At 35.1% G+C, this 26,086-nt stretch overlaps 1 long non-coding RNA gene across 1 annotated transcript in view; it reads right to left on the bottom strand.

The window, feature by feature from the left end:
* LOC123618319 (uncharacterized) overlaps window positions 1-26,086 on the bottom strand; it is a 61,507-nt gene that overhangs the window by 12,852 nt on the left and 22,569 nt on the right. Inside the window, exons 3-4 of the long non-coding RNA XR_006726738.2 lie at window positions 18,309-24,928; window positions 3,730-3,836 (exon numbers count right to left, since the gene is read on the bottom strand). This is a non-coding gene — a long non-coding RNA (uncharacterized LOC123618319). The remainder of the gene's footprint in view (window positions 1-3,729; window positions 3,837-18,308; window positions 24,929-26,086) is intronic.

Genomic DNA, 26,086 nt, shown 5'->3' with positions numbered 1-26,086 from the left:
TCCTCCTTGGTGGGCTAATAAATCAAATAACCAAGAGAATTTGGGTTTTCTTTTGTAACCAAGAAAACCTTAGATTATTTAAATATAAATTGAGAAAGTAAATGAAGATTAAATCATGTCTTTGTCTTAGCTGTTTTAACTCTAATACTGATTTAGTAAATGTTAACCACCTTAAAATTACACTGTTAATTAAGATGTGGTCACTTGATAATTACAAACAATGGAAGCGAACACCTCAAATATAAAATACAGCAAAATAAACATTCAATATAAAAAATCCACAAAGATGAAATCCAATCTCTAAGATATCAACAAAAAAGGAATCTATCAAAATCTAGACCTCAAACTTCTAGGGCAGTATGACTAGAATCGTTATAATTCAATTGACATGACAGACTGACTTAACCATCAAAGAGTTTGCTGACAGACTTTGAGGTGGTTTTAATTATGATTCAACTCTTCTGAAAAATGCACATTTAGGGAAATACTTACCACCACATGTACAACGAGCTGCTTGATTTGTGCATTTTTAATTCATTCAGTGAAGTGAATTAAATGCCTACTATGTTCCAAGCATGTGGGTATGCAGCACTGAAGAAAACAGAACACTGTCACAACATCATAGACAAGTAGACTGGTTTGAAGAAACAGATACATAATCCAGCAATGGAGTGGAGCCAATGACTGCTGGAACAGACCACTGGTAGAGAAAAGGATCTGGTGTATAACAAGAAAAATGGAATAATCTCTTTTGAAAAGGGATTTTGAGAAGCACATGAGTCTGAGTCAGAGCTACAGAAGTAATCCATCTCAGACAAGACCATAGCCACAGAGCAAAAGATATTTTTATATGTCTGAACAGTCATTTTTTTTACTCTCCTAGTTGCTGTAAGAGATTGCATCCTCAACATTCTTACTTCTCTTTTCTTTCCTTTCAACCAACCCCTTACTGACAACTGTTTACTCTCAAGGCTAATGATGTAAGTACAGTAACTTGATATTTAAATACCAAACATAAAGAGAGAAAAATAAAAGCATAAAAGATTCTTGGTCAACAAGAGTTAAGAAGCCATCATTTATTTACCACTATACATCTAAATTACTGGGCTCAGGCCCTGGTAGAATTATCTATCCCAACAAGGACTGAGTGACTCAGATTTTTCATCTAGCCCCGTAAATGATCATGTTGCTCTGGGAGGATGACTAAGGGCCTTTGACTAGTCACTTAATTGCATAGTAAGTGAAGGAGGCAGGGAGTTTTAATATCCTCATCCAAATATTGTTGGGTTGAGCTTTCCAAGCTAAACTACAGAGACCTTCATGTCTCACACTTATTTCTTCCTTAATAAGTTTCCATTTTTAATCCTATTCCTTTGTTAATTAAAGATTGGGGGAACCCACAAAATTTTGGAAAGGTCTTATTTGAAGATGCCAAGAGGAAGAAATACACATGAAAGTGTTCTCTTCCCTGAGTAAATTTCTCTTTATTTTAAGAGTTGAAAAAGAGCAGCCTATATGCTTCTTGTGCTCATAGTGAATCTCGTCCATCAATATGCCTCACACATTTGCGCAGATTTCAGTTACCATCAAATTCGGGAGAAAGATCTGACCCAGAGACAGGCTGCAGAGAAAGCTTACATCGTCTGCCTATACTGCAAGTCTTTCATTAATAAATGTAACTGAATGATCAAATATCACCAAATATTTAAGATAAGATCACGTAAGAGAAAGAAATTGATTTAAAAAAAAAGAAAATTCAAGAAATAAAAAAAAATTTACATGTAAATCTATATCCAAGGGAGTATGACATCCATAAAGTAAGACTGGACCGCTATAAACTGAAGCAATCAAGAGAACAGAAATGAGGGCTCTGGAATTAACTGCAATGTTTAAATTAAATAGAAAAATAATAAAATAAACCCTATTGAAGACTAAATTAGTCTTCTGGAAGATAAATTTGAAGAAATATCATAGAACATACAGCAGAATGACTTACAATCAAGAAAGAAATCCACAGAGAGAATAGAGACAATGGAGGCGAATTTCAAGGAAATAAAAGGTCATTTTTATTATTATGAGCATTTCTTCCTCTCTCAGCCAGAACATTATACCTTTCTCCCTTGTTAAATATAGGAGTTGCAAGTGACTTGCTTTAGCGACTTAACCATTTGGGAAAGTTACATATGCCACTCTGAACAGAAGCTTTAAGTCCATTTTTCTTTTCTCCATCTGTCATGAGACCTGCAATGTTCTAGATAGAGGCTAGCTCTTAGCCTAAGTCCTGGAGTGAAAACTATAGGAAGTCACTATTTTACAAAAAATTTTACCACTGCATAATATTCCAGAATCTAATAACAGATTTCTCCTCATTCCTGACTTGTGTAACCCTCAATAGATATATACACAGTGTGAGAAAATAAACATTTTTACACCACTGTTTTGTGAGAGATTTGGTGAAGTTTTACTGCTGCAGGCATAAATTTGTGTTTCCCAAATGATACACAAATTGGGTGTTACCATAGCAGAATATCTCAAATATATGTCACTGCCCCGATAAGCAGCCAGAGACAGTGAGAAAACCATTACTCGAAATTAGAAGGATGGTGATGGTATGCAGTGATAAAATGTTTTAAAACTGTCACCAGTTTTGAAAGCAGATAATGTACAGACTGAACTTGTGCCTTTAGTCCCTTGGGATGCTGAGTGAGGGTCGCCTGCTGTGATGCTGTTGGTTGCATTTAACAAGTTTCTACAAGACAGAGATGAATTCAGAAGTAAACTGACTGAATTGCAAGCAAAATTTAAGGGGTACAGAAAGTCAAACATCTTGGATCCTTGTAGGGTTGGGATATTAAATAATTAAATGTTTAAAAACTCTAAAATATCAAAAGGAACTATTATATATATATACATACATATATATGCATATGTATAAATATACACAATTCATACATATCAGTATATGTATATATACATATACATAATCTCTTTCTTAGTATAAGATGTAAAAGACATGATTGACAGCTCTGACTACATTTCTATTTCATTTTGGTAATAACCTGCATAAACAAAGTTGAAAAATCTAAGACAGACTGGCAGAAATATTTTCGCCATGTAGAAAGGATACAGAATTAACATTCACTTTTATATAAATTTCTTCTAGAAATCTATACACCCCCCCAAAAGATAATTAAATAGAAAAATAGACTCCAAAAAGAACAGGCAATTCAACAACAGAAAATCACTTGTCAAAAAAATGTATAGAACAGTGCTCAATGCAAGTATTTAATACCAAGCTAAATACACTGAAACCACATGTAAAATAACTTTAATGCCTGGTATTCTTGAACTATAAGGAAAGGAATATTTGCATTCAATTTCGAGGGGCCTAAAAATTTTCATCACCCTTTAAAAGAGTATTTTGGCAATTTCTATCATTTTAAACTGTATATACCCTTCAATTGATATCATTTCAGTTAATATTCTATAGAAATGTTTTTGAGTGTAAATATGTGGAAGTTAAAGGCACTAACATTTGTAAAAGGAAAAGATGATCAATCTGAATGGAGTTGGTCAATCTGAATGGAATGGTTAAATAAATAAATAAAAAGAGTCAACCAGGTTAAAATTGGGAGAAGCAGCCACAATTACATGCCTGTCTGAGCTACTAAATGAATTCCTTAAAATAGTGTCCTCTTCGTCTGTCTCTTCATAGTACGAAGCACTTACCTAATCTTTGTAGGTCTTCAGTAAATGTTCAGTCAGCAATGGAATGGATTCTTAGGATTAGATGATAGTGCATAAGCTTATCTGCCAGAAAGTGACCTGTTAGAAATCTCAAAGCACAGAATTTCAGGAAGACATCCATCATTTTACCTAAAAATGGCTTAGATTCCACAATTAAGCTATTAGATTAAAACGCAATTTTTAAACCTTAAATTAATGTTTTATTATATTACTGTGAAATAGCTATAAACTTTATTTTTTTGGTTGCCAGTCTAAAAATTATGATCATGTCCAATTTTCAACTTCATTTTCCTTCTCCCCAACCTTTATAATCTTATTAGTCATTATTATATATGCTCACTAGCTTTTTTTGTTTATTCATTCAGCTGTTATTGAACCCTTTTGTGAACAAAATAATTTATTACTGCACCAATGGCATTCACTCAGTTTCATATGAAAACCTTTGCATACCAGATATTTATATGCTTCACAGGTAAAGAACCCCTGATGTAGAGCTTTTTCTGCTTCAAGAGTAAGTCAAATAGTGATTTTACATGCATTCATAGCATATGATATAGATATGGATAACTTAAACTTAACTATCTCCTTTTCAGTCATTTATTTATTTATTTATTTTTTAACTTCTGGTATCATCCTCATCACGCAGGTCATGTCTGATGATCAGTGGAAAGTACAATCAGTGATCTAGGTAATACTGTCTACACAACTTAATAGCTGTTTAGAAACAAGATGATTGATTTCTTTCTTCGGGATGTTCAGTAAATACCCTGGAACATGGGAGCACTTGACTCTAGGAAGGAAACGGAGTGTTGAAGATCCAACTCCACTTTCAAACTTTCTTGTTTCTATTGCAAGCAGAGCAAAGCCTGAAATAGGACAAGTCCTGTGAGAGACTAATGACGGATGTGTGCCTGGGGCTTCTCACATTTATGCCAAAGCGTGTGCATGTGTTTTACCCGCATTGTGATTGTGACTCCATCTCAGGAACTTTTGCTTTTATTTTGAGACTTCAATTCATATACTTCAAGAATTAACCATAAAAGTGCAGATTTTAAAATAGTCACAAATGATCTAGTTAATCCCTTGGATTTATGACATGAAAAGAATGGGAACGAATGGTGTGGTACTCGTTGAAACTCCTCCAAGACTTTCACCCACTTGTTCCAAAAAGGGCATTGCTCACAGTTAGACACTAAACAAATCAAATACTTGAAATACTCCACAGCCGTTTTTCTTTCCTTTCTAGAAACACATCTACCCACATTTTAAATTTATTTCTAAACTGACCTTAGAAATTGAAGCGCACAGAGTTAATTTAAGATAAGCTGCCAAATTTATTCTGCAATATGATGCATAAATCACATATAAAAATTTTAATTGTTATAGTATATTAAGGAAAATGTACCTTTTCTTAACCAATTATACATATAAATGACTTCTAAGCATAGGTTTGACAGTTAATGCTATTAATTAACAAATAATTTCCTCTAATATACATATGAGTAGAGTTGTTTACATCAGATACTTGTGACAAGATGTTTACTGGGTTAATATTAATAATAAAATTATATTACTTAAGTGATGGGAATCATATAGAGGAATATTATGAATATAATTTCATTTAAAACAGGAGGCAAACATGATTTAGTGTCTGATGGTACCTGAAGTTAGGGAGCGACTGGAATGACATGGTAGAGATTTTGGATTTGATTTTGAATACAGAAAATCATTAAAGCATTCTAGTTTTTAAAATTATCAATGATTTTGAAATATTTTCTTGTAGTGATTAGATTTTAAATCAGAAAAACATTGGCTTGACAATTACAGTAGCAAAAGGACTAATAGTTTGAATGGATGGATGATTAATGCTTAGAGAGGTAATTTCAAGCTCAGAATGGAATACTTAAGGTGCAAAGAAATACTCTGTGTGTGTTACACATATATATGGTTTATGTTACATATATTATATACCACACACGTATACTCACACGCACACACCTGAAATTAGCTTTTTAAAAGTAGCTCTTGGTGAATGTGAGATGTCTAAAAATTGTAAAAAAAAAAAAAAAAACAAAAAACCATATAATTTTATTAATATGTAGACAATAGTTTTTGAAACCCCATCTTGTGATAATTTATAATTTTCAAAAATATGCTTTGGTTGATAGCAAGAAATAATCTGAATTATTGCCCTCCCAAGCATAATTTGTAGTATTAACCATTTTCACCTAGCTAGCCCCTAGCTAACCTGGCAACTTACTACAGACATATGAAAAAATTTTAACCAAGATCAGGAGGCCCTGGCCCAGGATAACACAACTGGCCAGTTCCACTAAAATTAATGGCCTACAGAATAAATATTGTTTTAAGCCACTATGTTTTGGGATAGTTTTGTTATATAGCAAAAACTAATTGATGTAATAGACTGATTATCATTGCATTAAACAGATAGTGTATCTTTCTTAAATGATGGCAAAACTTGTATGAAACAGAATGAACACCAATAACAGTATTTTCTGAGTGCCCACTGTACACAGGGACCATGCTTGAGCTCTGAGATGCACCAGGATTCTAGAGAATCTTGTCCCCTGCCCTCAAGAGTTTTCATTTGTTATGTTTGAATAACAGGCTGTTGGAATGATCCAGTCTATAGTTAAAGATTTATGTTCGGCAGTGACAAAAATCAACCATGCTATAAACTTCAAAAAATGTAATTACTGTGGCTCTAACCAAGATGAGCTACAGTGTTTATGCCATTTTAGATTTTATACAAAATAGAAATCAGCGGCCTGACCTTTTACTGGTTGCGTCCAAAATGAAAAATAATGCTTTTTTCAAAAAGAAAATGTGACCCACTCTTCTCAGTTTTGCATTTGTGAGGCAGCTTGTCTCTACATGCGGTGTTCTCTGAGCCTCTTTTTTTTCCCTCTGTGAGTCTATTGCCAGTGGGAGCCATAGGTATGTGGGAGTTGAGCATTTTCAAAAGAGCCTTGGCAGACCTCCAGACCTTTGAAATTTAGTTCTGCTCACTATGCTGTAATGGTTTCCATTTTGAGTCTTAGCTTCAATATTTTACATCTTAACAACTACTTGCTGTTGGTTAACCCTACTTAAAAATTCACTGACTTATAAACAATAACACAACGGTGTGCCTAATGAGGACCCAAAATGCATTTTACCTGCATACTTTTTTTAACTAAAAATTCAGAGAAACAAACGTCATCACCTTTGTCAACTACCTAATAATGAATAACTGTCTTATTAAAATGTGTGGGATTAAATATGTTGAAAATGATCTGTTTCTCATTTTCTACTGCAGAGATTTCTCACACTTCTTAAACTTTAAAATCCCTGCTGTTTCTGAAATGAAGAAAATAAGAAAGAGAAAGACAAAGCAGCTTGTTCCAGATCATAAGAGTATGTTCAAAGTGACTAAAATTGCTTCCATGAATATTATTAAATTGAATATTAAACATAAAGAAATAAAAATTTCTAAGTACTTTTAATGCTTACTATTCCATAACATTTATCTGTAGCAAAATAAAAACTTGAGTCTTAATTCGAGAGTAAAAATCAACTTACAACTTTACACGTAAAATGGTATTAGAATGCTAAAGGGAAAATGTATCATTGTTGTGTAAAGGACATGAACAGTAAAAAATCAATTGGATAACATCAGTTAGCACTTTTATTTGTATTCATTTAGAATACTATTAACAGAAGTCATTCAATGTATTAGGTTAACATTATTTTTTAAGTTATTCCCCATATGGAGTAGTGCATTAATATAACATCTGTATCATTCTCATATTTTCTAAAATCCACCCAAACACTCTAAGTGTCAGGCAGCCAAGACTACTGCTCAGACTATCAGTCACAGGTGCATACCAGAAAGAAACAGACTGAAATCAAATCACACTAACTGTTCTGTTTGTGTGTCAATCATCTTGAAAAAAATATTCAGGGAAATAATCTCTCAGCATGAGAACTGATAAAGCATTCATGAGTTTAAGCATTTCAGTTCTGTATCTTTTCCCAAATTTTTGTATTAAAAAATTAATATCCACATTTTTTACTTTAGTTTATCATAGATAAAATAATCTAGGCTCATACTAGGCAGATTCAGTATGCTACATTTTTTAGCCATGATAACATAACCAAAATGATTAACGAAATCTCATGACTAAAATCTAAATATTTATGTCACGTATTTGTTTCACATTCTCAACTTCTTGATTGAAAATGTCTTGGTTTTACATTTACATCTTGCTTTTAAAATAGAAATGGTAAGCCTGAGATTCATGATTCCTGATAGCATAAAACACCCTTGAGGTAGTTTTCCAAACCTCAGGCCAGAAAAAGAGAGTCCAGCTAGCTAGTGGTCTTCTTTCTAGGAGTCAACGGAGATCAGTACTTGAGGCTGCCAACACAGCATTGGGGAGTAGTACTAGAGAAGAAGGACCCACAGGGAAGGAACCATAAAATCTGCATAAAAATTCCTTTCTGGTTCTCGGCCAACTCCTGAGCTGCAAATTCACAGGGTGAGACTCTGAGAGACCATTCTCACAACTGCTGGGAGGCTGAGGGCTGAAGAGAGATTTCAGTGGTTGCACGAAGCAGGGAAGACCTTGGAAACTGGGCAAGGCCAGAGTGAAGAGACTAAGCTGAACACTTACTAGTCATTCAACTGAGACAAAAATGCCACATCCTTACTCTCAGAACCATGCCCTAGGAATAAGTGCGATGACCAACAGATAGGAAAGGGCAAACCTGGAATAGACCAGCCAACAAAGCCTAGAACCAAGCTTACCTAGAATCAAAGTCATCGTCCAGGAAGCTAACTGCTTGCTAGAACAGAACTCAACACTTTGCTGGGTATGATTGACCAAAAACATATGTTTTACTGGTTATATGTAAAATAAATTATCTCAGAACTTGCAATATATGATGGGCATTTTGTTTACTGTTCTAGTTACACAGATTTGGGCTAAAACCTTTTTTTTCTTTTTGAAAATACATCTTCAGTCATTCCAGCTGACCCTGCTTACATCAGCCTGCACCTTTCCCACCTCCTTCTAAACTGCTGATTGAGCAGAACATTGTTCTCCTTGTCTATATGCACTGCATGCATCGTTGATGAATTCTAATATGCCTGCACTCACATTCTGACATTTCTATAATTAGATGTACCTCATAACCAGTGGCAGATTGTCATTTACTTGGTAGCTTTTTTCCTTTCTGATTGGTACATAAAATGATAGTTACTTAAGGCCATCTATGTGGTCTTAGAGTTGATGAACTATGGTAAATATGTAGAAATGCAATTAGTTATCTGATATTAAAAATATAACACAAAGATAAAGAAATCCCTTTAGAAGGTTGTAAGAGTTACCACCCTAGGGCAATGCTACATGAAGAGCAATATACTGGCCGCTCAAAAACCTAGACTGGACTCAGTAATGACTCTTCTCATTTACTAGCTGGTAGACTTTGGATAATTTATTTAACATTTCCCAGTCTTGGTCTCCTCATCAGCAAAACTGTAGCAATAATAGTAGTGGACACCTCACAGGATTGTGAGAACTAAAAAAAGATAGAAAGTACAGTGCTTAAACAGTGCCTGGAATAAACTACTTGATAAACAGAAACCATTTTTATTAGTATGATGATGATGAAGATGTTGAGTTATCAGTTTCTTGCATGTATTGGCAAAAAAAAAAATGTCAGTTTTAATCTTTCATTCCTAAAAAAAAAAAAAGACAAAGAAAGGAAGGCAAAAAAGGCAGGCAAGCAAGAAGGCAAGAAAGAAGAGAAAGAAGGAAGAAGAAAGTAAAGACGCTACCATTTAATGCAACTGGCAGATAGAAATGTATCCTCTGCTGATTTATGAGGTAAAGTTGACACTAATTGCTGAGATATTAGTTTCTGATCCGTAAATAATTGAAAAGTCATTATTGTTTTTCTTCCTACTAGACTATAAGCTCCATGAGGGCAGAGATATGTCTTATTTTTTTATTCAACAGAGAGCGCATAATAAAAATGTAAAACATATGATGAATTAAAGTCATACATTGTTGAATTCCAATTTCTTGAAAGACAAAAAAACTTTCCCATAAAACGACTGTATTATTCAACTTAACAAAAATGAAGAAATATCTCTAGCATGATAATATTCAACCAACCACCCCATCAGGTAGAAACAAATATTTCCCTTTTTGGTCCCATGGTGAATTTATCTGTCTCTCCTACAGGGCAGGGGCAGGCTAAGTCATCTTTGGGGTGCCAGCAACCAGCACAAGGCACAGAGCAGAGACAGTGTCAGTGAATGTCTGGTGGATGAATGAGCCAGCAAATGGTTAATCCTAAAGCCAGTCTTAAATCTGACCCTATCCTGACACCAACACTCAATCTAACTCGTTCCTGACTGCAATCTGGACCTATTACCAACCTACGCCTAACTCTGATCCCACTACCAAACTTTTCTTTAGGAATAAGAATTCAGTCCCTCCAAGAATAGAATTCATTCAACCACCATTTGCTGTGAGCTGACAAAGAGCCAGGTTCCCTGCTGGGCACTGGGGCTTTAGATCGTAGATGGGAGATGGGCTGGGACCAAGTGCCTCAGGCAAAACACAAAGGCCAGGGCTTGAGAGAGCTAGATTCTCAGTCTGCAGCCTCAAGGCAGGTAACTGGACCCAACTCCGCGTGTCTCCACGTGATACTTATTCTTCCTGTAGTGGTCCTCACTCTCAGCTCCCAGATTAGCAATTCAGGCGATTCCTGGGGGAATCATCACCAGGGGTTAGTCACTGTGCTCCTGAGGCAGAATGCACAGGGACTGGTGGAAGAAGGGCAGAAAGTCAAGGCCAGCAGAGAATGAGCAACGGGGAAGCACTTAAAGAAAGAGCTAATTGCTCCACAGTGGGAGGATGAGGGAAAGATGGAGTGGGAGGAAGAGTGGAGGAGGGGAGGAAAATCATGACTAGAGGGAAGAGAGGGAACAAGAAAGGGGAAAAGCTGGGGAAGAGTAAAGAGAGAAGAAAAAGAACAGAGAAGAAGGAAAGGAAAGAGAAGAGAAATAGAGAGGGGTTGTTAAAAGGGAAAGCGAAAAAAGGAGAACACAGACCACCATACAATAAAATGAAATAATAAAAATAAAATAAAATAAAGGATAATTTTATAAATTATTTTCCAATAAATAATCTTTCTTTATTTGCTCTTTCATAAAACAAGGGACAATAAATTTTAGAAAGATTTCTGAGATCCAGATGTTTTAAAATGATGAAAAACTTTTGTGCTTGAAAGAGTATGCTTTGGTTACTTGGAAAATCCATTCATTTAGGATAACACTTCTCCCAAAGACACTAGAGAAACAAAGACAGACTCAATTCCAGTAATGATAAGATCTAGTGAAAGAAATATTCTGATTCCTTACAGTCTGTATTATTCTTGAAAGTAAGTGTTTCCGTTTTACCAAGTTGTATAAACAATATAGAAAAATATAAAATCATTCTACTTCGTAAGAGGCTCGATTTCCTTTATCATTATTTTTCATCCTTCCACAATCTCTGTGAAGTGGAGATCTGTGACTCGGTAAATTGGCTCAAAGAAGAGCAAAACAGACCAAGAACATTGACTTTCCTTTCTCCTGTCTGTAGAAGAAAGGCTCTGTCTTTTATGTTTTCCCCCTCAAGCCACCCAGTTATTTTGCAGCCACTTCCCTTGGCTCCTAACAACAAGAAAATGTCAATTCCCAGAGAGACAGCTGTGTTTAGTTACTATGCTCTGGACACGCACACATCTCAAGTTGACACCTAATGAAATACTGAAATCAGTAAAAAATGTTCAAACTCTGTGTGCTTTGGAAAAGGCCAAAAGTAAAATGACCACCATACTTACATTATATAAGCATAAAATGAAGAGTTCAGAGGAAGGGGTGACATCATGCATAATCAAGAGTTTCTCTGATTCCTTCACCCTGGAATCCTCAGAAGAGTAACAGTTACACAACAGTGCAACTTGTTAAATATTCTTCTCTAATATATTGTGAAATCTGTAAGAGTCTTGCTTAAGATCCTTGTATCCAAAAAAGGTTTTGATTTTATATTACCCTTGTTGTGAAAGTGACTTAAATCAAATACTGTTACATTAAAAAGATAGTCACTTCACAGACATAGAAAACAAACTTATGGTTACCAGGAGGAAAAGGGGGGGTGAAGAGACAAACTCGGATTTCCAGATTTGCAGACAGTAACTATTATACATAAAATCAATAAACAACAAGGTCCTCCTGTATAGCACAGGGAACTGTATTCAACACCTTGTAATAGCCTATAATGAAAAGGAATATATATGTATAACTGAATCACTTTGCTGTACTCTAGAAATTAACACAACATTTTAACTGACTATACTTCAATTAAAAAAAAAGAGTAATCACTAAATCATTTATGAATTGATGGATGAAAAGGAGGCATATGATTCCTCAGCTATATTTTTCTATAAAGTAAGAGTCAATAAGCATCAAAACATATAAATATGTTATAGATTTAAATATATTTTAATCAGCTATGGAATAAACAATCTATATTTGTGTCTATGTATTATCATTTTTACACACTCACAGTTTTGTTCTTCCCAATTTTAATAAAGTCTCATTTGTTATTTACTACTTACTCTGAATTGCTTATCTTTTTTGGAATCTACTAGTGACCCCGTTGTCCATTTTCATGCTCTTTTTTGAAGTTATAAAGTTGAAGACAAGTCAAAATTAATTTCTATTAGGTTTCCCATCATTCCACGTGTGAAAATGTGGCAAAAATCAGGAAAAAAAAAAAAACACCCTTTGGAAGGCAGTGTGATTATAATTATTTCATACTGAATAACTAGGTTTTAGAGCATTTTTTTAATGGTATCTTTTTCCCAAGCAGAGAATAAATACAAAATTATCTTTATGGGCTCCAGATGTGTTGTCAAATAAAAAGCATCTCTAGGGCTATTTGATGTATTATACACTGGTTTCCACATTTATCAGGCAGAGCAAAACTTGACCTGGCATTATATAAGATATCTTTGTGAAACTGTTAAAACCATCAGTGCAGCTGCTCCTTCTATGGACTCTGTTTACTAAAAAGATTAGACTGACAACGAGGACCCACAGGCTCTCAAAGTGCAACCATACAGAAATTTTAAGATAAGCTCCTTGGGACCTACTTGTGTCAGGATGTGAAGTTTAAGCTATATAGTTAAAGGGAAGCATACCCATTCTTTCATTTCACTTTTTCACTGTAAAGGAGACCTGAGTTTGAAGCACACATTTGCTTCACACTTTATAATTCAGTTATATGAACCAATGGGTCTGTGTCTGCACTTCTCTCTGATATGTGCTGTCTCCACTTAAGGAAAGTTAAGCTCTCTCAGGCAAAGAATGTAAACTATTTGTTAAGTTTTGCAAATATTAGAACTCTTTGCCAAAATACAAAGGATAAAGACAGGAAAGTACTTTAAAAAATTACAACCGATCATTTCATTAGAAGCCTGAAAAAGAGAAAATGTACTTAATACCAAAGTTTGGAAATTTAGGTCTTATCTCACATATTTTTATACTCATAAATTATATTTCTCATCAGCAATGCATGGGAGGTTATAATTTCAATAATGGGTAATCACCAGCGAGTAATGCACATACAGTTTATGCATAGGATTGGATTTGGTTGAAATTACCTCATTTTTTAAGTTGCCATGTTTTTTAAATCCAAACAAAAAAATGTCTTCTATAGTCTCATTTCTAATTTACCTACAGTCACTTTTTATGTGTAATAAAGTAAATAAATTCAAAGTTGATAAATGTATCTTACATCATTTTTTCTCCCCCAGTACATAAATATGTTAACAATACACTTTTTAAATCAAAATCACAGTGCAATACTCCTTCATTGCTAGAATAGCTGGAATTTAAAAATAAAAATTATATGGAAAATGGAAGAAGGAGGAGAAACTGGAACATTCACACATTGCTGGTGGGAATATAATATGGTGTCACCACCGTAGAAAGCAGTTTAGGGGTTCTTCAGTAAGTTAAACACAGAATTACCATATGACTCAGCAATTCCACTCTTCAGCATATACCCAAAGTCATTAAAACAAGTGTTAAAAATTTGTACATGAATGTTTATAGCAGCATTTTTTGTAATGGTCAAAAAATGAAAACAACTCAAATGGCCATCAACTGATGAATGGATAAACAATTGTGGTAAACCCATACAATGGAACATTATTCAATCATAAAAAAGAAGAATACTGATCATGAACATGATGAACCCTACAACATGAACCTTGAAAACATGCTAAGTGAAAGAAGCCAACACAAAAGGAGACATACTGTATGATTTAATTTACATGAAATACCCACAATAGGCAAATTCACAGAATCAGAAAGCAGAATAATGATTGTCCATGGCTGGTGGAGGGTGGAAATGGGAAATGACTGCTACATGGGTATGGAGTTTCCTTTTAGGATGAGGAAAATGTTCTGGAACTAGATAGTGGTGATTGTTGATAGCACTGTAAATGTGCTAAATGCCACTTGTGTAAAATAGGTATGCTATCTTCTTAAATATTTGTTAGAATTAGCTCATGAAATCATCTGGGCCTAAAGCTTTCTTTTTTGGGAAGATTTTAGGGTAAGAATTCAGTTTATCATGTATATGGTGGTCTAGACTCTGTTTGTGTCTTCAAAGAATTGGTCTACTTCATCTACGGTGTTGGATTTACATGAGTTGTTTGTACTATTATTATCCTTTTCAATGTCTGTGGGGTCAGTAATGATATTCCCTTTTTCAATTCTTGTTAGATAATTTGTATTTTCTTTTTTTTCTTGGTCAGTCTATTTAGAAGTTCATCAGTATTAGTGATTGTGCAATTTTTTTCTGCTCTCCTTTGCTCCTCCTTGTATTTTTAGTATAAACTTACATTTAGCTGACTCAAAAAAGCCCATTTCTGTAACTTACAACTGGAAACATTCTAATCTGCCCTTTTTTAAGCAATCTGTGATGTGATAAACAAAAATCTATAAACAGCTTTGAAACAAGATTCCTAAGTGAATGAAACACAATGAAACTAAATAACTTGTGTAAAGAAAAAGAAATATTCTTTGAGTAGGGAGACTGCTGGGTCCCCCTTAACTTCTAAGCATAAACAAATACTGAATTACTCTGGAAATTTTTTAAATAAAACAAAGTTGATAGTTTTTTCACAGAATCCCTTGATCTTCAAAGTATGTACGTATAAATCCTTTGAATGTTGTAATTATAGTTTCCCAGGTATTGAAAAAATTCATAATATTCATGAATATATACTTATCCTTTAATATTATCACTACACTTACCTATTTTTTTAACTTAAAAATTTATTGATTATGAAATCTCTTCACCTGATTCCTTCATTATTCAAGTTTTAGGTCTTGACATATACTTTTGTCTTTAAAACAAAGTCACTTTGGTTAAAATATATTTGTTACAACTAAGATGAATCTTGTTTAGAGAATTTTAAATTTCTCTTTAAATATTTGGAAAAGTCACAAGTCACAAGAATAGAAGCCAGCAAAGCCTTAACTGATAAAGAAACTATTTATCTATATTTTGACATAGATAACACTCCAAGCTGATAAATCAAAATTTTTCTACTTAGCTTGGTAAATAGTTAAATTTCACAGTTAAATTGATAATTTACTTTCCTTTCACACCACATAATAAAAACAATTGTTCTTAGATTTCATTTTATAGAACCTCTATATGTTGAGGACACCAAAAAACATTTTAATAAAACATGTATTTTTCTTCCTGTGATACTGTTCCTATGACATGAAAATACAACTTGGCATCTCATGAAAATACAACTTGGCATCTGTAGTCTCTGCTTTTAAAACATGTCCAAATTATTATTACTTCCATAAATCAGATTAAAAAATAACTCAACTGAATGTCAAATACCTTTAGATACAAACATATGTAAAACTTTTTGATTTTTGCCTACCAAAATGCACATTTTAAGAACAGTTTTATAAATTTTTACTAATCATAAACAGAGAAAATAGAAAAGAAAACTCCTTTTTATTTTTTCATTAAAAATATGGAAACTAAAATACAAAGCTAGGCTATGGAGTTTATCCAGTTCTCTCTGAAATGCCCTGCAAATTGTACTCTGTTATTAACATTTCAAAAAGCCATATGAAATTATTTTCCAAAAGGAATAAGCATTTAAGCCTGGTATGAAACTATTTAATTATCTGCTCCTGCAATAAAATAATTGAATCTTATCAAAACCACAAAATAATTCTAGTCAGTTATTAAAGTGGCATAATTTTCTTCTATATTAGAATGTTGATGACTTACATGAGGATACTGTGTGCATAGTGCATAGATAAGCATCAAGATTGGAATCACATAAATCCATGTTCACCACCCAGCTCCACCCGGATATTTTGCTGTTAGTGTATAGAAACACAACAGATTTCTGTATGCTCATTATGTGTCCTGCAAGTTTACTTAATTTTTAAATTAGTTTTATCTAGTTTTAACTTCACTAGATTTATCTGATATTTGCTGTTGAATTCCACTTGAAGAAGTAACTCATTTAATAAGCTGGTGTTATGATGAGCTGGCTTTTATATAATTCCTGTAATTTAAAAATTGATAAGACCAATATCATTTCAAGATTTCCATACATGCATCTGCCATCCTGTCAAAGAATTTGATTTTTTTTTTCTAAGTAGGTTTCAATAATGATCTTGCCAGAGCTTATATCTCTGTAAGATTTGGGCTGTCAGGTAAAGTAATTCTTGGGGTTAAACTTGCCACAGTATATTGTACCCATATAACTACGATTACTCTGGTATAAAAATTAGTGATATGGGCTCTAATAACCAAACCACCACCCTTGATTTGCTCATGCAATTGATCTGTCATGGCTTCTACGTCACAGGAATGGAAGGCAAAAGTGGAAATTTCTGATCATCAGAACTTCCTGTGCCAATCTCTGGGTCTCTCACACCAGATTCTTGTTTGTATGATAAAAGGACTTGGCCCCTCTTCTCACCAAAAAGGCCAGGAATAGAGAGTACCTCTTGGCCCCAAGCTTTTCAGTGTTCATTTGATCATCTCAGGACTAACCAGGTCATTTGTCTACCCTACCACAGACCAAAATGCCATCTGTCATCCTAACTAGAAGTTGAGGAGGAGTGAGAAATTTCCTCAGGACCCAGTATAAGAACCTTCATTCTATTAATGACATGGAGAACATTCCTTTGAGGCAAGAGATCTGAAAGATATCCTTAAGGTATTTTATTTTGTTAAAAATTCAGCACTTAGCATATTCTTACTAATTTAATGATTTATATGGCACCTTATTTCAAATGAATTAAGGCAGTTAATCCTCCAGCAAGGTTGGCCATAGCAAAGCTCTATTTTGGATCTCTAAACCCACAGCATACCTTAAATCCTATTTCAGTAACTCTAGCAAGTCTACAGCTAACTTCATCCCCAAACTCAAGATACTACTTTTTCCAGAAGACCCGAAGTGTTTAAATTTATATAGATGAAAAAGTAACCTTTTGATCAATATTGCCTAGGTGAATATGATCTGTAGCCAGATGTTAGAAATATGTTATTTTTTAAATAAGTCTCTCTGTCGTTATCCTTTATTTCAGTGATTTTTCAAGCAGTCTAACTTGGCAAACTATTGCACTGAAAGCTCATTGAAGACATGCCTTCAGTTTCTGATTAATTGTAAAATGTATTTGTTTCTATTACTAAGTGTAATGATATTGTTTATTTAGAAAAGGGGATAAGCAGGGTAAGATAAAGTCAGGATAGTACAAATAGAGAATTGCATTTTTAAGGGAAAAGAATTTTGCCTCATGTATATACAAGTAGAGACAAACACAAGACTAAGTACATTCTAACCCGCAGCTAGAGAGAAAGTAAGTGACAAGCATACCCACTGAGGATGCTTTTATGCCCACTGGGGAATATTGTAAAATTGGCCACGTTGTTGGAGTTGATGTCTCCTTAGTGTTGTTTTGGATCAGATCTCTACAATCTTAGAATGCAAAGGTAAGTTGTAGATATGAACTGGATCTTAAGATTTTGTACCACCAATCATATGTATGCCCCTGAATAATTGCCCTGTTAAAACTTCTGACATAATGGTAATGTCAACCACGAGGTTGCTTTATATTCTTAGCTATAGCATTTATTCTGAAATCTTGGTTTGGAAGTAAAATTGGGAAAAAATCCTCACAAGTCTCCCTTCTCCATGAAACACAAAGTTTAGTAGTGCTAACTAGCCAGCCTCCACTTTCATTCTCCCCTTCCTTGTAATCTTTGTAATTGAAGGAACCAGAAAGGAAAGTGGTACATGTATATAAGCAGATTTAAAACGTTCAAGATCATCCTCCCCAATGAATAGATTCAGCTGGAGGCATCCCAGAGAATATGCTTTATCTCTTGGCATCTAGGAAATATATCTCCCAGTTTTACTAATGCAAATGCTCTCAGTCTTACCTGTTTCTCCTTGTAAACCTCATACTTCAAATCTAGTTCTTGCTCTTCGCCTGCTCCTTGGATTTAATGGACTCTTGATTCCCAGCTTCTTAGCATGGACTGAGCCTTGCATGGCTTCTTCTTGAAACCAGCCTCCCTTCTAGGGTCTTCAGGCCAACTTAGAACATTAGGACCTCCACTTGTTTTGGAGAGAGTGAAAGGAAAAGTAGACAATGTCCATTTCCAAATATTTCTAATCTAAGAGAGGAAGAGAGAGAGTTCCAGAGGGACCAAAGAAGACTCAAGTGTATTGTGAAATTCATCATTGTTTGTATATTTTTGCTGAACTGTACTGTCTCTGAAATAGCTTCTACTTACTTCATCGCTCTTCTCCCTGTTCAGACTAGACTTTAGTCTCTTCTGATCCAGGAAAAAGCCAAAAAAAGAAACAAAATATATTTTAATTGAATTAAAGTGACTGAGTGAAGTTTCCTTTCTTCTTATCTCTGGTAGTTTAACTTGTTAGTCCTCACACTTCTCTTCCCCATAGGAGTGTTCTACATCCATCTCTTTGCAATCATCTCATGAAGGACAGAGTGTATTTTGCAGTCTCCGGAATGTGGGGATGCCCTTGTGAGCTGTTTGAGCTAATGAGAGGTTAGTGACATATGTGAACAAAGGCTTAAGATGTGATGGTGTAGATGTGCTTCCTGTTGTTCATTTCTGCTTTTCCACTATGAGAACATGATTTGGGTAAGCACTGGTCCAAGATGGAGCAGACCTGGATCCAATCCACAACTTGGAGTTAAACTCAACTGAACCCAGCCTTGATGAGCTAACTCTCTATGAACCAAGAGTCATGCAAGCATATTGTTTTATGCCACTGAGTTGGAGGTGGTTTGTTACACATGTTGTTTCAGCAATAGCTAAATGATCTACAGTCCATGAAAGGATAAAAGCCTCTAAACTGGAGATAGAGGGTAGGAAATGTTGGAGAAAACAACATGTTGTAGAAAAAAAAAGCAAGAAGAATTAGATATAAATGGAAGTTTTTCTGCCACCTTATTGCCCTGTCTTAGGCTGATTCCTTGGAATAGGGTAGTAAAGGAGAGAAGCCTCTTTAAAGTTTAGAGATTGAAGATGAAAGGTATCTGTGTAGATGCTTTTCAGATAGGATCCAGGAAGATGTCAAGTCTCATTCAATAATTTCCTGCACCAGTGTTGTATGATTGCTCTGGAGGAGAACTGGCAGCATACAGTTCTTAAGCAGAAGAGGACCAGATCAGCCCCCTCTCCTCACAATAGTAGTACTACTGCAGAAGAGCAGTTAAAATTCCCCTGCCCCACCCTTCCACTGAAGAAGGAAGTAGACGTTTCCTTTGAAAGTGAGGTCTGGGGATCTGAATGAGGAGATGCCATAGCAGGAGGTGCAGACTAGGTATCTGACCAGGGAATTGACAAGGACCCTGTATATGCCAATAAAGGATTAAAAACATGCTAGAGATGCCTTGTGCCTTGAAGGATGCCAACACGAAACTCACTCCGTTGTACATTTGCCTGTTACCCTATAGCTTAGTATTATCCTCAGGAGAGGATCTGACCTACAGTCTCCTGAATCACAGCACATTGAATTGATCTGGGGATGGGAGATGTTACCAGGTCATAAGAGGGATTTTAGTAAATGGCCCTCATATCAGAGCTCCAATCAGCCTTTTTCCAGGTTTTTCGTGATCAGGTGAGGCTTTTTTAATCATTTCAGGAGACAACAAAGGGCGTGCACCCATGTCCTTTGGGTTCAATAAGAAAAAGCTAGCAAAGCATACTATATTTGGAAAAGAGCCAAAAATCTGCTGTTAATACCATGAGAAAATCAGAAACTGAGGGACTGTGTTGTACTAAATATGATAGCTCTCCCTCCTGAAAAGGTCTTAAGAGATTCGTGAACTGTATTATACTTAAAAAATGCTTAAGCATCATATCACCCACATAGCAAAGCTGGAATAGATTAAGCTATTTAAAACACACACAGAATTCTTTTTAAAATTATTTTAAAATAATACACTGTGGGTGGAAAGGGAAACTTTCAGATGCAGAGACAGAGAGATTTACATTTATTAACTTCTTTAATACACACACACAAGAAAATCTAGGCAATGCTATTGTTTCATGAATGAGACAGCTGAGAGGACGCAGGCGTTGCTGGAGTAGGAAGTAGAGAACTGAGTGTGAACCTATAAGATAAATACACGCACAAAATAGATACAGATCCCTTTTCACGTCACAGCTTTGAAATCCCCTGTTAGGCACCCTCCCTGGTGTTGTTTTTAATATCTGAAATTTGATTCCTTTAAGAGTCTCATTGCTCTTTTGCTCTTGTTACTATTAGTTCATCTGTAGGGTGACTTTTTTTCTGTCATAATTTTGCATGTGAACCTACAGATAAACCGTCTTAAGTATTTTTAATTCTTTGTAAAGCACTTAACGTTTAGGTGTGTCCTCCCAAATTCTGTCATGTCTTAAATTCGGTCGATAAAGAACTTTAAAATATTTTTTTCTTTCTAATCAGCATTAAATGTACAAAATGGAGGTACACAGCCTGTATTTTATGTCAAAGCAGATTAAATATACACTCCACATTTGATTAATATTCTTCCTGCCATTCTAATACACTACAGAAATAAGCACATGTAAACTTATTGATGGGGAGATAGCTAATACATATTTCTTATTTTCTTAGTAAATTATTTTTTAAATTGGTAACATAGTTTTGCATAACATACTAGTATCAAAATCTAGTGTATTTGCCCCCTACTGTAAAATATTGATTTTTTTTTAAATCACATTAAATCCTGGTTTGCTTTTCATTCCTAATGATGTCAAGATATCCAGTATCAATCATTATGTGAGAAGGATGGGGTCTACTATGGTGAGAAGGATGGGGTCTACTATGGTAAGAAGACCCCAGCAACTGGGAAATTGGGTAGAGGGTGTTCTGCTCTTTAGGTCATACTGAACACTGCTGAGATGCTTGTAGTCCAAACTCAAAGGTCCTTTTCAAGAACCCATAAATCCTCCCTTTTAATATCATACAGACCTTTGGATCTTCTGCAGAAGTTCTAATCAGAAATGCCTAGTACTGATTTTTCTGTGTCAACAAACTACACAGTTATCTTTCCATCAGAGTATGAAGATCCTGATAGCCTTTGAAACTCCAAAACTCTCATCTCTTCTCAGTAATTGGCAATTCATTCTTTGTCACCAACAAAGTACCATGCTACCCCTTTGATGCCAAACCCTTGTCTCCATCCTCAGTCTGTGGTCAACGACTGTACCAGCTATGTTGCCTCATAAAGCAATCTTTTAAAGGAAGTCAGAGGTGAGCAAAGAGCAGGAAGGAAATGAATGTTGAAATCAGTTATAGTGTGCCCCTTGTCTGCAAGCTAATGCTAACAACCCACTCTGCTTCAGCTTACTTGGCAATGTTTCTTAAACTTAATCTCTACTCTTCTGCCTTCACTGAAGCTGTCCAATTTAGCCATTTTAACTAAAAGACATACAGATGTTCAAACACTGGAATTGAACTATTTTCACTTTAACACTTATCAAAGTTTATTAGTCACTTTTTTATTTTATAAAATTTGGTGTAATGAGAACTTTTGCATTATTACTGTAATCTCACTGTTTGAGAAATCCAACACTAGTGGCTTTAGGGGAACTTAAAATCTTTACTGATGGACTTCCTGGCAGCAATATATTTTTTTCCAAGACTTAGTCCAAAGTTATCTCAATAAACACAGCTACAAAATCAAAACATTACAGCTTGAACGACAATTCCCTAAGACTGAACATCAGGAAATATATTTTTCCTAGTTTTTAATGCATGACTTTTAAATAAAGAAGTCAAAACCATTTTCATAATATGAATCTCTTCCGCTTTCATATCAAAAGCAAAACATGTGAAATCTTGGATTTCGAAACAAAATGAAGGCAGAACTAATAATTTATATTGGTATAATAGGTATTGTTTCTATAAAATTAACCCAGTAATTTTATTCTTCATAATTATCTCATTTTTCAAATGAATAAAGGGTCAAAGTAACTAAGTAACTTCTGAGACTACCCAGCGAATAATTTTGAATAAAAGTAGTCCCTTATCACTCTGAGTCTGGGCCTCTTACTACTCTTTCTACCAAAATCATGTAAAAATTATTAGTTTATAAATATTGCCTTCAAACATCACTAAAAGTATAGTACTTCCATATTATTCTATACTTCACAATGATGAATAAAATTTACTCTGTCATCTGGCCAAAGAAAGTCAAACTGCAAAGTGTTTCCACATAGTAGAGGCTAAAAGAATGAATAATCTAGATGAGATCTTAAAATACATCAGTGACAAATGGTTGTACAAGTGTTAGTGATAACTCTCCCCTTGCCTAGAGCATGGCTCCACCCCAAATTTTTTTAAAGAGTAGTGCATGGCCTATTTATGGGTATGTAATATTTTTGAACTCTAGTTTCACTTTAAATGCAGAAAATTGACAGGTAGATTTGTATGCCTATGACAATAAATATAAATCCAAGCTGTCTATTGTCTCCAAGAATAACTTTCTCTCCAGGGCCCAGTTGCACATGACGCCTTTCCAGGCATACCAGGTTCTGTTCCAGACCACCGCAGTAAATTGGATATGGTGTAAAAATGAGCGACACGAATTTTTTGGTTTCCTATGCATATAAAAGTGGTATTTACACTATACTCTACTCTACTAAGTGTTTAATAGCATTATGTGTAAAAAATGCATATATCCTAATTAAAAAACATTTTACTGCTAAAAAATGCTAACCAATCTTTCAGTGAGTTGTAATTTTTGCTGGTGGAGGGCCTTGCCTCCATATTGATAGCTGCTGACAGATGAGGGTGGTGTTTGCTGAAAGTTGAGGTGGTTGTGTCAATTTCTTAAAATAAAACAATGACATTTGCCTCCTTGATTGTCTCTTCCTTTCTTGGTAACATGCGATGCTGTTTGATAGCTTTCTAACCCACAATAAAGCCTCTTTCAAATTGGAGTCAATCCTTTTAAACTCAGCTGCTACTTTATCAGCTAAGTTTGTGTAATATTCTAAATCCTTTGTTGTCATTTCAATTATCTTTACTGCATTCTCACCAGGAGTAGATGCCATCTCAAGAAACCAATTTCTTTTCTCATCCATAAGAAGCAACTCCTCATCCATGAAATTTTTATCATGAGATTGTAGTAATACAATCACATCTTCATGCCCCACTTCTAATTCTAGTTCTCTTGCTATTTCCACCACATCTGCATTTACTTACTCCACTAGAGTCTTGACCTCTCAGTCATCCATAAGGATTGGAATCAACGTCTTCTAAACGTCAATGAATACTGATAGTTTGACCTCTTCTCATGAATCACAAATGTTCTTAATTGCATCTAGAATGGTGAATCCTTTCCAAAAGGTTTGTAAGTTATTTTGCCCAGATCCATCAGAGGAATCACTATCCATGACAGCTATAGTCTTACAAAATGTAATTCTTATATAAAAAGACTTGAAAGTCAAATTTTCCCCTTGGTCCATGGGCTGCAGAATGGATGCTGCGTCAGCAGGCATGAAAACAACATTAATCTCGTTGTACATCTCTATCAGAGCTCTTGGGTGACCAGGTGCATTGTCAATGACCGGTCACATTTTGAAAGGAATCTTTTTTTCTGAGTAATAGGTCTCAATAGTGGGCTTCAGTATTCAGTAAACCATATAAACAGATGTGCTGTTATCCAGGCTTTATTGTTCCATTGACAGAGCACAGACAGAGTAGATGTAGCATCATTCTTAAGGGCTCAAGGATTTTCATAAAGGTAAATGAGCATTGGCTTCAACTTCAAGTCACCGTCTGGATTAGCCCCTAACAAGAGAGTCAGCCTGTTCTTTGACATTTTGAAACCAGGCACTGACTTCTCCTCTCTGGCAATGGAAGTCCTACATGGCATCTTCTTCCAGTAGAAAGTTGCTTTGTCTACATTGAAAATTTATCGTGTAGTGGAGCTGCCTTCATTCATTCTCTTAGCCAGGTTTTCTATAACTTGCTGTAGCCTCTCCGTTAGCACTTGCTGCTTCGCCTGGCACTTCTACGTTATGGAGACAGCTTTCTTCCCTAAGCTCCATGAACCAACTTCTGCTGGTTCAAACTTTTCTTCTGCAGCTTCCTCAGTTCTCTCAGCCCTCGTGGAATTAAAGAGAGTTAGGACCTTGCTCTGGATGAGGCTTTGGCGTAAGGGAATATTGTGGCTGGTTTGATCTTCTATCCAGACCACTCAAACTTTCTCCCTATCAACGATAAAGCTGTTTTGCATTTTTATCATTTGTGTGTTCACTGGAGTAGCACTTTTAATTTCCTTCCAGAACTTTTCCTTTGCATTCACAGCTTGGATAGTTGGCACAGAAGGTTTAGTATTTGACCTATCTTAGTTTTTGGCATGCCTTCCTCGCAAAACTTAATCACTTCTAGCTTTTGATTTAAAGCAAGAGACCTGCGACTCTCCGTTTCACTTGAGCACTTAGAGGTCATGGTAGGGTTATCAGTTGGCCTAATTTCAATACTGTTGTGTCTCAGGGACTAGGAAGGCCTGAGGAGAGAGAGAGATATGGAAGAACGGTAGGTCAGTGGAACAGTCAGAACACGCACATTTATCAATTAAGTTTACTGTCTTATGGGGTGGTTCATGGCACCCCTAAACAATTAAAATAATATCATTAAAGATCACTGATCACAGACTGCCATAACATACATAATACTGATGGGAAAGTTTGAAATATTACAAAAATTATGAAAATGTGACAAAGAGACACAAAGTGAGCAAATGTTGTTTGAAAAATGGTGCTGATCGGCTTGCTCAAAGCAGGGTTGCCACAGACATTCAATTTGTTAAAACTTTTTTTTTTTTTGCAGAGTGCAGTAAAGTGAAGTACAATGAAACAAGGTGTGCCTGTACTGAAAAGTTGTTCTTTACTCCTTGATATAGGCTTACATAAGACAATGCCTACTTCTCCCCTAACAATAGTCTAGCCAAGTGGACGCTCCTAGTCCTAGCTTGGCAACAAGTGAGTCTGCCCCTAATTATATGAGCCCCCAAGCACGTGTAAAAATTTAATATACATATGGATCACCTGGGGAGTCTTGTCAAAATGTAGATTACGAAGCAATAGGTCTAGAGTAGGGTCTAAGATTTCACATTTTTTCTAAGTTTATGTGATGCTTTCTGCTGGTTCTCAGAACACACTTTGAGTAGTAAGATATTATAAATAGGATCTTAACAGTAAAGAACGTGGAAGGTTGTTTTCAATGGACTTCTCACAGCACTGTGAATAGAAAATACTTGGAAAGATCATTGATATTGGGAATTGTAAAGTTAATGCCAAGGCAGCTGCAGTCAACTTGAGTTGTATTCTCAGTACACTGCATTCCACATGGTTGAGGCTAAAGGGATGAATAACCCAGGAATGATCCTCAAATATGTCAGTGATAAATGTTAGAATTAATGCTGGAGATAAAGCATACCTTTAGCTAGATGTTAGCTCCATTCAAAAATACTTTTTTTAAAAGTAGAGTCTACTTCATTGTATAATATTTCTCAAGCCTTAACCAATGCAAAAATATTATGCTAAATTTAATTTCAGGGGAAATGTCTTTACACACACTAAGATACATTTAAATTTTTTAATTTTTAAAAAACATACACTTTAATAGAGCTTTTCTCCTTATAGCTACCCAGAAACAATACCTA

Source organism: Camelus bactrianus, chromosome 5 (genome assembly GCF_048773025.1).
Source record: "Camelus bactrianus isolate YW-2024 breed Bactrian camel chromosome 5, ASM4877302v1, whole genome shotgun sequence".
Classification (NCBI taxonomy): Eukaryota; Metazoa; Chordata; class Mammalia; order Artiodactyla; family Camelidae; genus Camelus; species Camelus bactrianus.
This window is presented reverse-complemented; position numbering and strand designations above follow the sequence as displayed.